Source organism: Rhinolophus ferrumequinum, chromosome 4, assembly GCF_004115265.2.
Source record: "Rhinolophus ferrumequinum isolate MPI-CBG mRhiFer1 chromosome 4, mRhiFer1_v1.p, whole genome shotgun sequence".
NCBI lineage: Eukaryota > Metazoa > Chordata > Mammalia > Chiroptera > Rhinolophidae > Rhinolophus > Rhinolophus ferrumequinum.
The window spans coordinates 11,215,026-11,230,010 of NC_046287.1; the positions used below are offsets into that span (position 1 = coordinate 11,215,026).

A 14,985-nucleotide genomic window follows, 5' to 3' on the forward strand; every position below is an offset into this window, starting at 1 on the left:
ATAATTTTATGGATGCTATTTCAAACACAATTAACATAAAAAATTTGTGAACATCTTCTCAAAATTAATGCAGCAACTCAGGCATAGTTATCTGCAAATGCCACACTGTAATTTTCTTATTTCATTAGTGAAAAACAATTTAAATTATTCTATACAAAAATGCATTGGCATTTGGAAATTTCTATCACCTGAAGGATATTTATATACATTTACTTAATTTGAAAGTCTTTTCTTTTTTCTTTCTTTCTTTCTTTCTTTCTTTCTTTCTTTCTTTCTTTCTTTCTTTCTTTCTTTCTTTTGCACAGAAATGTCATCAGTTTATTACATTTTGGTTAAAGAAAACCCTTAGTTGAAATAAAGTTTTAAATAAGTATTTTATTTTATTTTTTATTTTTTAATACTGTTCCTGACAAATTTACCTTAGAGATCTCAAATACCATAGTCATTTAAAGGAAATTAAATACATACAAGTATATAACCCCTTAGCTCAGCTCTGTTGCAAGTGAATTTTTCAAATTTTCCCCCCTTCTGCCTCCCCCACCCTCTGGTTCAAGCTGTTGTTTCTCAGTCTAGTTGTGTAGGACACAGCTCCCTGGGCCATGCTGGTGTTATGAGCCTTGCACTCCCACCACCCACCCTCCCCCACCCAGGCAGTCAGACGCTGGTCGGCCGCTCACAGCAGCTCACAGCAGCTCTCTCCGTTGGCCGGTGGCCGGCCACTCACACTGGCCACCGGCCACTCACACGGTACCCCACGGCAGCACACAGCAGCCCCTCTCACCCCGCAGCTGCCAACCTCCAGCTGCACACAGCAGCCCAGCTCCAGGAAGAGCCGTTGTTCACAATTTTAGCTGTAAAGGGCGCAGCTCACTGGCTCATGTGGGAATCGAACCAGAGACCTTGGCATTAGGAGCATGGTGCTCCAACCACCTGAGCCACCGGGACGGCCCTGAGTTTTTCAATTTTTTAAATTAATGCAACATATTCTTGTGATATGTGTTTTATAAAATGGTTTATGTGTATTTAAAACATGTTCAGCACAAGTAGAAATTTGATGAGCACAATAAAAAAATTTCATGTTTAAAACATAGGATATTTCTATTTCCATAAGAGACAAAAATATGTATTTTAATAGAACATAAATTAAATATAAGGCAACTTATTTGAATAATTAATCTTTTCCTCCCAGCAGAATATAAGTTTAAATCTGTTAGGTAAAAATAGACTATCTCTCACTTTACTATTAATTTTCTTCCTACACTTTAAAGGAAGTTTGCACTCCATATCCTTCAAAAACTCTTGAAAGGGAATTCATCTACCTTGGGGGCATATATACTTGCCTTACACACAAATAATTTACAAGCATATGCTGTTTATTCTTGCTCGTATCAACCACTCATTCTCATTCTTTAGCCCCACTAATTGTGCTTAGGTTTAAGAGTTAGCAAACCCTTGCTTTAATTAAAAAAAAAAAAAATCTTTAGGTAGGGTCAGTGGACATAGAAAATGATTAACTAAAAGCTTTGAACCTTTACACTCATATACACTCACTCCATATTTCTACTGTAGCCTAAAATTAGATTTTACTTTTAATCTAAACAGAACATAGAGTAAATGTATTGGCTAAATCAATCATAAAAATATTGTCAAAGGTAATTTTTGGTAAACTTGCTATTTGTTAAGTACAGTATTAATTTCTTGATACAACTTCCCATTTAATTGGATCAAATTAAAGGAAATTATATTTTTGCAATATTACATATTTACATATATAATGGAATGGAAATGATATATTAAAACTACTACTAAAATAAACCTGCACTCATATGCCAGTATAGATCCTGGAGATAGAATAGTATTATTATCTCCATTTAATAGAATTTTAAGGCATGAAGCTAAAAAACTTACGATAGAATCTGCCTGACTTTTAATTACATATTTATAGCAAGTACAGTCTATATAATCCTTAAAAAATATATCTGTCAAATACGTACTATGCTTGAAAATGTCCCCAGACATTGTGAGACATATACAAAAATGATGAGCTAAAGATATTATCATCAAAATCTTACCAAATGCATATGAAAATATCACCACATACTAACTTCAGTGACTTCAACGTCCATTCCTTACGCAAACAAATGGAAAACTTATCCCTGCTTATTAAACTCAGTTCATAGCCTCCTCTATGAAACCCACAATGCTTTTTCTAAGAAATTTCATATTGCTTTCTGAACTATACTCCCATAATATTAAATATATATATATATATTACAAGGTATAGCACTCCAGTATTCTCTAGGTATGTGTTTCCTTACTTTCTCTATGCAGGACTATAAGATTCTGGAGAACAGGGCATGGAACTTCTCCGCACATCTCCACACGTGTATTATTATGTGCAGACCTTGGTGCACAATATTGATAGAATCTTTATAAATAAATGAGTATATAATTAATCACATACTCTGCTTCTGTAAAAATGATAGAAGTGCTACAAAAACAAGATCAGTTGGTGTGGTGTAATCAAAAAAAAGTCATAAAATAATTGAAACAAAACTACCTTTGGAGAGCACTTCAATTTTGGGTAACTATAGAGAAATAAAATAACATCTAGAGTAAGAAAGAAACTTCCATGAGAATATATTTTCCACGATGGATACTGGAAACTTTTGGATGGAAGTCTTTCTAAAGAAAGCACTTTGTACAGAAATCCTTAGGAAATAATAATGAAATTGTAAGGGTCAGAAAAATAGATGGCCTCGAAAGTCAAAATAGTTTTATAATTTTTTCCTGGTAGGTGATCAAAGTCACTAAAGAAACTACTTGATCATAAGTGTCAAATTCTAAAAGTAGTGGCTCAGGAAAATTATCTAAGACAGATACCATAAATTTAAGTCAGATCAATCTGAAGGAGTTCGATTGTTTAAACTTGAATTGGGGAGAATCGCCATTAGGATAATAAAAATGGTCATGAAGATCAAATTTGATCATATTAAGGAAGATTGTAAAACATATTTCAAAATCAAAAGTTAAATAATTCATGACAGTTTGGGCTAGCAAATGGGGGAAAGAGATGAATCAAATTGAAGTCTGTAAGGTTGGTAACTGAGGAAATGATAGTGATAATGGTCAAGAAAAATAGATATTAATATTTCTTTTATGTGTTTATAGTAGATCAAATTAAAATATTTTACTATTTTAATTGAAGCACTATGGAGCGATAGCAACATGCATAAATCCTACGTGTACAATTGAATGAGCAGAATAAACACATTTCTGTAACTGTCAACTTTGGTCAAGTAACGTTGCCAAACTGCCAGAATCCAGGGCTCTGCCAACACCATTCACAGTACCTCCCTTCTCCTGGAAAGAAACCACTATACTGACTTCAGCACTACAGACTGACTTGCCTATGATTGAGTGTTATATAAAAGAGGTAACATATTCTTTGTGTTTGGCTTTTTTCCATCAATATTATATTAGTAAGTTTCAGCCATATTGTTGCATATAGCTATAGTTATTAATATTTAATTTTTACCATTTACAAAGTGTTCCAGCACAAGTATGTACTGCAATTTGTGTTTTTTTCCAGTTTATTCTTGATCTTTATTACCAATTTGGGGATTTTATACAATGCTTTCTCTGTGAATATTCTTCTCCGATTCTATTGGTGTAGTTGCATGCCTATTTATGAAATTGCTGGGTCATTTGAGTTCATGAGTGTTTAAATTTAATAGATAATGTCAAGTAGTATTCCAAAGTCCTTGGGGCAATTTATGCTCCCTCTCTGTACTGTATGAGAATTACACTTTCCTTTTGCAATGTATTTACCGTCCTATTCCTACCCCTACCCCTACCCCTGCGGCAGTTATCAGTATTTTTGAGACATGCAGAAACTGTATTATTCTAGGTGTAACAATAAAATTAGCCCACGAATTACAGCACATAATGAACTTAGTGAACTTCTGTAGCTAAGATTAAACAGTATGTAAAAGGAAAGAACATTCTATATTAAAGGATTTCGTATACTTTTGAAATTAAGACTTTACAGTTGAATAATATCCGAACATTCGGTGAAAACTTTCTACCATGGAGCTTTTAAAAGCATTAAAGAGTAGCTGTCCAGCAGTTCAAAGTATTAAGGGAGGTTGTAAAGAGTTTTGGATCACTGCTGAAGCCATTCATACATGAAATTTGAGGAGGCGTTTGTGGGCTGGAGGTAGTAGGTAATTAATTTGGGAAAATTCCAGAGGTTAAGACTGGATGAGCTGCACCACTTTTTCTGGTCCTGCTGCTGCTGATAAATGGTTGAGAAGTTTTTGCTTATTGGTATTGTAAGAAACTTCCATGAGAGTGTGCTACTCCAACAGAAAAACTAAAAACACATTGTGCTATATGGGTTCAATTATACTACAAATAGCATGGTTGCCATTTTACAATGTGGATTCTTCTAAATGACAATTTTTCCACACATAATGAGGAGATTGTTAACTCACAGAATCAGAAATTGGCTATAACAGAATGTTAATGAGTCTGATAGGGGAAGTAAACAGTGTATCATGTACCATCATGTTCCCTAAAGTAGCATTTGATCTAAAAGCTACATCTATATATACCAAAACTTGTAAGACTTAATATAGAAGTCAGTGACTATTGTTACTTAAGGGGAAAAAAGCATTAGCTTAAAAATGCCAATGATTTAATGTGTGCATTGGTGAGGTACTAAAGAAAATATTGTTAAACTTCTGTAGAACACAATACTTGTTAGTAAAAATATAATCAGTAAATCTCTATAGATGTATAATAAAATTACTGTAAAATTTAACTAAATCGATAGTTAATAATAGACCTGTGATTTTGTCATAACAATTTTATTAGAAATATTTTAAAGGTTCTGTCACATATTCTAAGAAATTTGTTTAGAAACTGCAATTAAATAATTCAGAAATAATTAATTCCAAAGACAACCTATTAAATTATAACCCTCCCCACAGGTTAACTTGGTGCAAAATATATTGTTTAATTTATCATTCTTAGTATTTTTAGACAGCCTCGAGGCAGAGAATGAAGTAATAATAAATAGGGAATAGTGGATAATTAGAGAAGGAAATGTGGAGCAAAATTATTAAGGGCTTTAGGTGAAGTTCATTATTACTATTTAATAGTGCCCAAGAGCATTTGATCAAATTATGGATCAAGTTTAAAAGTGGGCTGAACGAAATCCTTATGGAGAAGTTTTTTTTACTTTTTTTCTCTGAATTCAGCTAAATGTTACAATAAAATATATTCAAAATCTCCCTCATAAATGATATTTGACCAAGCCTTATGGAGAATCACTTTGGGAGAATACTGCATGCATTTTAAAGTCACACATATTACGATAAGAAAGATTACAAAACAAACAAACCAAAAAAAAAAAATGCAGACAATAAGAGGAGAAAGTATGAGTCTGAACTTGTTTGGCAATAGGCTGAGTGCCACACAGACTGAGACCATTTCATGATTAAGCAGTAAGGCTCTTCAGGGGTGACTGGTTAAGTGATATATTGTAAGTACAGCCTTCAGGCTATTTAATGCATGGGGAAATCTTACTTTTCTAACTGTACAGATTTTCTCTCCTCTTTGGGCTCACCCTAGAGCATCAGATTTCCAGGATTAAACTTTTAAAAGGTATAAATGCATAATTTATTTGTTTTTCTTATTTCGTTTTATTTCAGGACCATAGTCATGACTGTGCGACCTATGCATGCTAACCAGCCCATGTGTTATAGAGATATTCCTCTCGGATTCTTAGGTAAAGCCAGTTTATTTATGTAATGAGTTAGCCATGTGCAGATTCTGTATATGCTGTACAGAACTAGGAAATGGAAATTTATGGTCAGTGGAAGGAAAGTGTGTTAGATCTGTTTATTCAACTCTATGCTGCAGGTTAAGTGATGTGTTTGGAAATTCTATTCGTATAATAGTGGCAATATTAATATTAACAATAAAATGTGTTTATTTCACAAATTGTAAGTAATTTATGACTTATTCAGGTACTGCTTGACTTCACTGGTAATGTTTATCATGGTACAAAGAAGCAGAGACTCCCAAATTTTAGCATGTTTGCCTTATAAAGGAAATAAAAAGCTCTATTTCAAATGTTTCCCATGTTAATGATAGCTACATTCAAAAATCTTTTGTGACAATGATTTCATAGTTGTCGTCTAACCATTAAGGGAACATATTTATACATTTTTGTATTATTTACAATAGTAGCATTGGAGGAGCATAAACACCAAAAGTAAAAGAAAGAGGGACAGAGAGAGAGAGAGAGAGAGAGAGAGAGAGAGAGAGAGAGAGAGAGAGAGAAAAGAGTTGACAATGGCATTTGATGAGTACAAAATCTCAAGGCTAAATTACCCAACTTTATCAATCATTTAGTTGATAATTAGCTTTATCTCAATGTGATTCAATCACCAGCTATAAAATATTCACCTTGGACCAGGTACTTGGCTAGGACCTGGGGATATGTTCGTTAATAAGTCTTACAATGAAAGGGATTCAAAATAAATAGAAAAGCTAGAACACTCCCCTCCATTATTTATAAATTATATGTGCTATGAAAGGTATTAACAAAAGAGATAATGAAAGACCGGAGGGAAAGAAGGAGGATTTTTTGAAGAGTCATTTGAGCTAGATCTTGAGGTCCTGGGTTTATAGTTTTCCTTACAGAGATGGGAGGACAGAGAGTCTGAGAAATGGTATTAGGAAACAAAAAATCAACTGATTGGCAGCAATGGTAAGTAGTTCAATTGCTGGAGCACTGAACTAATAGGGTGGAGATTGAGTAGTGGATGAAATTGAGGATGGAACCAGGTTGGGTCCTATTTTGGAGAACTGTAAATCCAATGCTACAATTATCAAAAATATCCATTAATAATGGGAAGTTATTGCATGATTTTAAGGAGAGAACGGCATGACTTCCTTCCTTTTTTTTTCAGAAAAAAATCACTCTGATTTTTGTAAAATCGATTGTAAAGTAAAAAATGGAGGCTTCAAGAATTATCACAAGAATAGAAATATGATCATATTAGAGCAGAAAAAAATTTAGCCTGATGAATAGGATTATCTGGTCGGAAATAAGAATCTTTGAAGAGCGATCTCATAGGTGTTTATTGCATTTTTCTTCCAAAACAGAGGTGATGGCAGTTTGAAATGAATTAATAGAATCTCTGCACATAGATTAAATCTGGTCAGGTTGGTGAGTCATGAAGGCAGGAGACAAAGAAAAGAAAAACTTTCAGTTTAGAGTGGAAGATATGAATGGACTGAGACACTATGTAATATGAAAGGGAACCTGAAATATCAACAGCTTTTGAAAATCATAAACCACAGGTACATGTTAGTTACCTAGATAAAGGCGACAAGTAGATGCTTAATTGTGTCTAAGTCTGAAGGAGCTTATGAAATATATTATGTCTAGACAAAAAAATGTCTTAGGAAGTGTGTGTGTGTGTGTGTGTGTGTGTGTGTCTGTGTATGTGTGTATTGCATTTAAGATTCAGATCATAAGACTAGATAAGATGGAATATAGAAGAAGTCAAGGACTGAGAACCAAACTTGAGTATCTCGGAGTTTAGATTTTAGAGGTTGGGCAAAGGAGAAACCATTCATAAACTAAACAGATATGTTGAAGAGGTATATAGAAGCTAAGAAAAGGAAGCACATCACAAAGGAAAAAATGGTCAAACTTTTCAAATGCTGAGACTTTGGGTTAGATGTTTAGCAACATGGAGGCAATTGTCAACTTTAAGAAAAGTTCACGGAGTTTGGTAATAAAGGCCAGACTGGAATATGTTGCTGGAGGAATGAGAAAGTGGAAGTAGCAAATATAGACAACATTTTCCTGATGTCTGGATAAGATGGAGAACTGAAAGTTGGATGGTAGTTAGAGCAGACTGTTGCAGCTTCATAGTGTCAATCCATAATATGTTTCCCACAGAAATCCAAAATAATTTAGAGGTAGCTACAGGAGCCAAATAATTGGAATGATAATTGTGAAACATGGCATTATTGGTAAATTTTAGGTTGGAGGATGTATAGAGCATATAAAATGTATTATATATGTTGGATTGAGATTTGCAAAGCCAGTTGTTTACTAGTAGGGACAGGACTATGGCCACACATTTGAAACTGGTAAAAGCGAAGAAAAAAACATGGTTTTGTGTAAAACTGAGCATAATAAAATTGAGTGATACACACATTTACCGAACAACTTCTGGTTATCATCTAAGAGGTAAAAAACTCCTGGCAAACAACTTCTGGTTATCAACTAAGAAGTAGACAAGTCCAAGGAAAATAGAATAAAAGCAGAACTCCAGAGCAATGCTGTGAGTAGTCTGACTGGACGCTCGGCTAAGACCCTCTGAGAAGCTCTGAGCCAGGCACTATCTGACAGAGTCCTCTGTGAGTGGCAAGCTGCGATACTCCGAGACTCTCGAAGTTCTTCCTTGCAAGACCAGCACGCCTCAGACCCGTGGTGGGCCCAATTGCCTCTCCCAGACCAGGGACCTTCTCTACCTCAATTAACTGTGGGACTTAGTTTGTTATTAAATTCTATTCTACTCTACTTTGCATAACCTTTTGAGCTTACCAGAGCATTGGCCTCTGGAGGGACACTGGATCCCAAATAAAGCTGCGTTACTCATTCTATCTGAACCTGTGTGTCAGGACTTTGTTCCCCACTCAAGTCGTGAGTACTATGCAGGGACGTAGGGCCCTGCCGAGGGGTTAAGGTCCCCTTGGCTTTCAGGAAGAGATTGAAATGTGGCAACTGTTCTTGCAGGCACGCGCAACAGAGGATATGGATAAAGTATGCTTCAAAAGGGACTTGCTGACATGCTCTAGCTGACCTTACCTGAAAAACAATTAAACTTTGAAATAAAGCTCCAAAGGGAAAGTTTTAATTTTCTCTGTGGACACCCTTTTCCTTTGTTGATTGGTCCCAGTAGGGGGTAGGTTGGATAGTCCATATGCTCAGAAGCAATAATAGGTTACCTCCACCAATCAGAAAACCAGAGCAAAGACAAGCTACCAGAAAGAAATCTTACTCAGAGTAAGTATTCATCCATACTCAGCATTGGATTTTTTTACTTGCTGGTTATCAATTTTGGTTATCCAGTCTTTAGTTATGCCCTTTGGAAGAAAATAGCAGAAGTCTATCCTGGTTATCTCACTCTTAGCTCCATCAGCTGCTTTCAAATCATAAATTACTGCTCCTTCATTAATTATCATGATTCCCAAAGGGAACAGTGTAGAATCTTCCCCAAATAGAACATAAAATTGATTTCAATCCCATTATGTATCCAAGGCGGAAAATCCACTTCCTGTCCTGTTATTCATCCAAAATGTCTCCAACCATGCTCTTCAGTTAGTTTGTCCAATCTCCAATGAGACTAAGTGACATTAGCTGTGAAAGCCAGCAATATAAAATTACCCCTCATTTGAGTAGGCCTGTATTACCTTAAGGAAGAGAAGATGTATTTCTCTGTCCTACTCTCCTACTGTTCCCCTTCATCTGGACACTCCCTACTTTTCAGCACAGTCAATGTAAGACCAGTGGGACAAGCCTGTAGTCCCACAAAGTCAGGTTTATGGATCTATCTCAATGGGAAAGACTGCACACTGGAGACCTATGTATTACTTCTCTTCTTAGCCATTATCACTATTTATTTACTTACTGCAGGTAGCAGCTTCTAAAATGGCCTGCAGTGAGCCTCAACTCATGCCCTTGTGTAATCTTGTGTAGTCTAGACGAAGGAACAGAGAATGACATTGTAGGACTTGGGACAGGTATCATTTAAATGAAATCTAAATGAAGCAGGGTTTAGATAGGCTAAACATAAGCTAGGCTTTGTGTAAAGGGGTCAATATGAGGTCTGGATTGGAAAGTGGACCCAGGATCCTGTTTCCATGGAAACTACACAGTTAATTAAAATGTGGAATGTCGCTCGTCCAGAAAACCATTATCTGCATCTTTGCACCTGGATTGAAAATCAATGCTGCTGCTCTGTATCAAAATGACTTGATACCCGGGAAGGAGTGACATGTTTCATTCTTAGTGATATACTTGCAACCCACAACATTTCTGATGGTATGATTTTCAGGGGACAAAGATTTTCAATGATTAAGAAATCAGTAGTCACTAAAGAAGGTGGTTATTACAACACTTTACAGCCCTAGCATATCCTCAGAGATATGTTGTTTCATGCTCCTTTTGAGCTGGCCTTGTCTATTATCCTAGCCTAATGAATAATTTTAACTTTCTCAGTAAGTTCTGATTTTTATTTTCTTGTTACTGATTTGTTACCTATTAGGTTCTCTTTATTTGACATATTCTCAGTCTGGAATGGTCTTGCCTCACGTATTCACAGGGGTCATCCCTACACCCTTACTTTTCCCAAATGTCATTGTCAGTGCAGCCTTCTCATCCTATATAAAATTTCAGTGTTTCCCCTGTTTCTCTGTATTACCTCTCTTCTTAGCCATTATCACTATTTATTTACTTACTGCAGGTAACATCTTCTAAAATGGCCTGCAGTGAGCGTCAACTCATGCCCTTGTGTAATCTTTCTCCTTCAAATGTGGGCAGGACTCACTTCTCACAACTCCACTATGACATAAGTGATGGAATGCCACTTCTGAGATTAAATTTCAAAAAGAAGGTGGCTTCCACCTCTTGCTTGGAGGGGAAGCAAATTGGGGTTTTGTGAGTGACCCCTACAGGTCAGGTACATATGGAAAGTAATGATGTCTCCAGCCAATAGCTAATTATCATGTGAGGGAACTTGTTAGTGGATCTTCTGACTGCTGCTATGGATGAAAGATTGATGGCAGCCTCATGAGATACCCTGAGCTAGAAGCCCCTGGAATAGCTGCACTTGGATTTGTAACCCACAGAAATTTTGAGATTAGAATAAATAGTTTAAGTTACTTATTTTTGGCATAATTGATTATGTAGTACTGGATAACTGTTACACTTATTTAGTTTGATCATCATTTCACCAACTAGAATGTTAACCCAGGGGCACAGTGTTTGAGATTTTTTTCAATGTTCTTCCTTAGTGCTTAGCACTGGGAATGGCACTATAGGTTGCATTTGTTTTGAATTCTTGCTTAGCTATATCTACTGATTACCAAATGAAGTGGTTCCATAAATTGATGAGTACTATAAAAATAGTATATATTTTTGAAATTATAATAATTTCCCCCATTCTAGGTCTGGCACTCTAATTCTCTTATTAATCAAGTTTCTATATATAGATTGGGTAATTTCTAGGACCGCCACTCTATTAAATTAGTCAGTTTTACTATCAGTGTCCTAATGTTTACTTTCTTGCTTTTGGCTTTATTACAAATCTTAGTAATTGTAGGGACAAGTCCCTGTTCTTTACTTTTCTTATAAAAGAGTATTTATATATTCTTGGTATAAGTTTATCAGAAAAGGCTTTTTGACCCCTCCTCACAGAATTGTGAATGATTGAAATTAATCTAGAGATCAAGTTGGAAGGGAAAAATCTTTAAAATAGTGGGTCCATCCTTGCATTAAATTCTTGCACATGTACAGTGGTACCACTTTTTAAAAAATATATATTTTGCATTCTGTATCAATATTGAATAAAATTATAAATGACAAAATGTCCTTTATAAAAAGAAATGTCTAATTTTAATGTAAGTAAATTTATCATTTTTTTGCCTTGGCATTTGCTCTATAAAAGTTTTATTCAAGGAGTATTTTTTCTGCCTCTAAGACGCAATAAAGTTGTTTTCTTAATTTTCCTTTATTAATTTTATAGTTTAACCTTCAAAATTAAATATTCAGTCCATATAGGTTCCAATCTTGTATGTCAGATTTGATTAAGTTTCCTGTTCTCTAAAAGGAGAATGAGGTTTCCTGATGCAATCTTCTTAAACTCTCCATGTTTCCCCAATGATTTATGATAACACTTTATTGTCTATGGAATGGCCATATATAAACAATCTGTTTATAGTTCTCTATTCTTTCAATTGGTTTATCTGCATGTTCGTATTCATACTAAATTTAAAAGCACATGACATATACTGTAGTATATTATAATAGATCTTACTGTTACCTTCTTTTTAAAAAAAATCGATTGGGCTCTTTGCGCATGCTTATACTTCTTTATATATTTTAGAGCATTTCTCAGGTTTCTTAAAAAGAAAAAAAATCCTGGAATTGGGATTTCATGGAATTTATATATATTTAAAAATAAAGGGAAAATTTGAAGATTTCTAATAGCAAAAATATGTATTCTTATCTAGAATATGCAAATAATGTCTCGAAATTAACAACAAAGATTTCAAAATTATAAGAGAAAGTGGGTAAGCAACATGTATGCATTCTTACATACAAAATAGGGAACCAAAAGTGTCAATAAGCATCTGAAGAAATGCTCAAAATCACTGGCATTTAAAAATGCACATTAAAGCAACAATGGGATATCATTTTATACCTCAATTACTGTCAAATTAGAATACTTTACAGTTCTATGGGTCGATGGGGATGTGTGAAATTATAAAATCTCCCTGGTCATGGAAATATCTTTAAAACCCTCCCAGAAATCCAAATACAATGTTTTATGCTCAGCAGAAAATAAGTGCTCAATACATTGTATTTACAAATTGCCTTAGATAATCAAGCTCAAGAAAAAATTCATCATAAGAGAATGTGTCAGCTTGAATAGTAACACTTCTATCTTACCTTGTTCATTAAGGATAATAAAGCATGCAAATCTGTTAGGTTTCCTGAAAGCCATATTAAGAAGAATTACTGATACATACATTACACAGATCCAAGGTTATCCATATATTAATTTTTTTTATATACGTAATCAATTTGGGGCCATTTCACAATGCATAAATAGGTCTGAGATCTATTGCCATATTTTCTGTAAGTATTGATAGAAACTGAACACCAAGAAAAATACAGATTTAAGTTCTTTATGTTTTTTTTTCAAAATTTTTCTTGGCTCTCATTTAAAATTTCTACTTAATGAAAATGAATTTTATACTCTACAGTTCATTATATGTGTATATGCCGCTTCAAAAACCTAAATGCCCTTATCTTAAAGCAGAAAAAATGCTTCTCTCTTCATTCACATCATTATGTCATGTGCAAGAGGCAGCCAAGACATGGATATGGAATCAAAGTACAGATCAGAGTGACCTAGATGGCAGGGAAAAGTGGACATGACAAGAACACGACAACTCACACAGAGTCAAAAGGAACTATGTAAAAATCAAAGCAGAAATGAATTTCACTAGACACCACCAGCCCCTGTTATCAGCAGATGAATTGAAATCTCTTTTTTTCTTTGAGGGATAACTGTAGAAAATGAAAATGACATGAGACAATGAAACTTTGGTAGTATAGAGAAAAAATACTTCTCTGTAGACATTTCTTGTCATGAATTCCATTTTATTTTAACAAATTTTTCATGTGTTCTCAGTGAAGTGTTTGATCTTTCCAAATTCTATCCATTTACTGTAACTACACAAATCTAAAACTAATATTTATAATAATGATTTCCCCTAGTGTACAGAGTGATTTCAAAGATTATTTCAGTTATTTCTCAAGCTAACTGAAGTAGTTAGGTCAGGCACATGCTATTATCAGTAAACCTACACTGTATTTTAAAAAGTTAAGTTTGAAAAATCTTCTAAATAAAGAACAGGAAAGTATGAATAGAAACCTAGCTTTTCTTGTTCCAAATGCTGTGTTGTTGCCATGACTATCATCTATCATATATCATAATATTGTCATAGAATTGATAATAGGTTAGCTAATTCAGCAAATACAAAATGAACCTTATTTGGGTAAGAGGGCCCGAAGTGATTGCATTTTTCGGGAAGAGGTCATTCGTGATTATCATGCTAAATCTGGTAACCTCTGATGCTGAGGAGGATGATGGTGATGATATTCTGGTAAGCGGTTCAGAAAAGACAATCCCATGTGTTCCATAAACATACGTTTGTTTATGTTGTTTAGAGAGAACAGTTCTAGAATTATAATTTGGGAGGCAAAAATTAAAAAATGGTAACATGTCAAATTTCATTCTTGGAAATTAGAAGTAAAAGGTACTTTGGCTCTTTAGCAGAATGAGTAAAAAAAAAAGAAACTGGTGAGGGGATTGTCTTAGCAAAACAGCAAGATTTATAAATACATTTCAAACATACCAGCAGATTAAATTGTAAAACAAAGTGTATATAAGCAAGAAATATATATATATATATATATATATATATATATATATATATATATATATATATACACGTATACAAAAATGCATACATACATACATATATACATACATATGTACATATATACATATATATACATATATACCATAAAATTTGCTATTTTTAATAAGTTTTGAGTGTAAATTCCATGGCATTAATTTCCTTCACAATGTTATGCCACCACCAACACTATTTTCAGAAATTTGTATTAACTTAACAAAATCCCCGGACCCAATAAACAATAAAAACTATGGAACACTTTATAAATTCATGTGTCAGTCTTGCACAGGAGCCAGCTAAACTTCTCTGTGTCATTCCAGGTTTAGTACACCGCTATGTGCTGCCGAAAAAGCACATGTGCTTTTTCTCAGTCATTGCCATGTAGAGCTTCGGGAAATCCATCAATGGAATGATGGTATTCTACTGATAATCAATAATAAGAACGATGCGGGTACTTGTTGAGTCCCTGTCCCTCGTCCTCTGCTTCTCACTGCATTCTGAATTGCTGAAAATCTTTACCCATCTTTATATTTCTAGGATTGAGCGGTACCGGCCGGCAATCTGAAAGTGATACAAGGCACCGATTTAGCAGAATTATACCTTCTCAGTCAATGGGGTTTGATGCTTTGGTTGATGTCATTGTTGTGGATGTATGTTTATGTCTTTTTTTATTTACTCACCACA

The 14,985-nt window shown here is 34.4% G+C and overlaps 1 non-coding gene across 1 annotated transcript; it reads right to left on the reverse strand.

Moving 5' to 3' along the window:
• Positions 1-14,545: 14,545 nt before the first annotated feature.
• Positions 14,546-14,655, reverse strand: LOC117021852 (U6 spliceosomal RNA). The gene has a single exon (XR_004422938.1). It is a non-coding gene; the product is annotated as a U6 spliceosomal RNA (small nuclear RNA).
• Between the last annotated feature and the right edge of the window lie 330 nt (positions 14,656-14,985).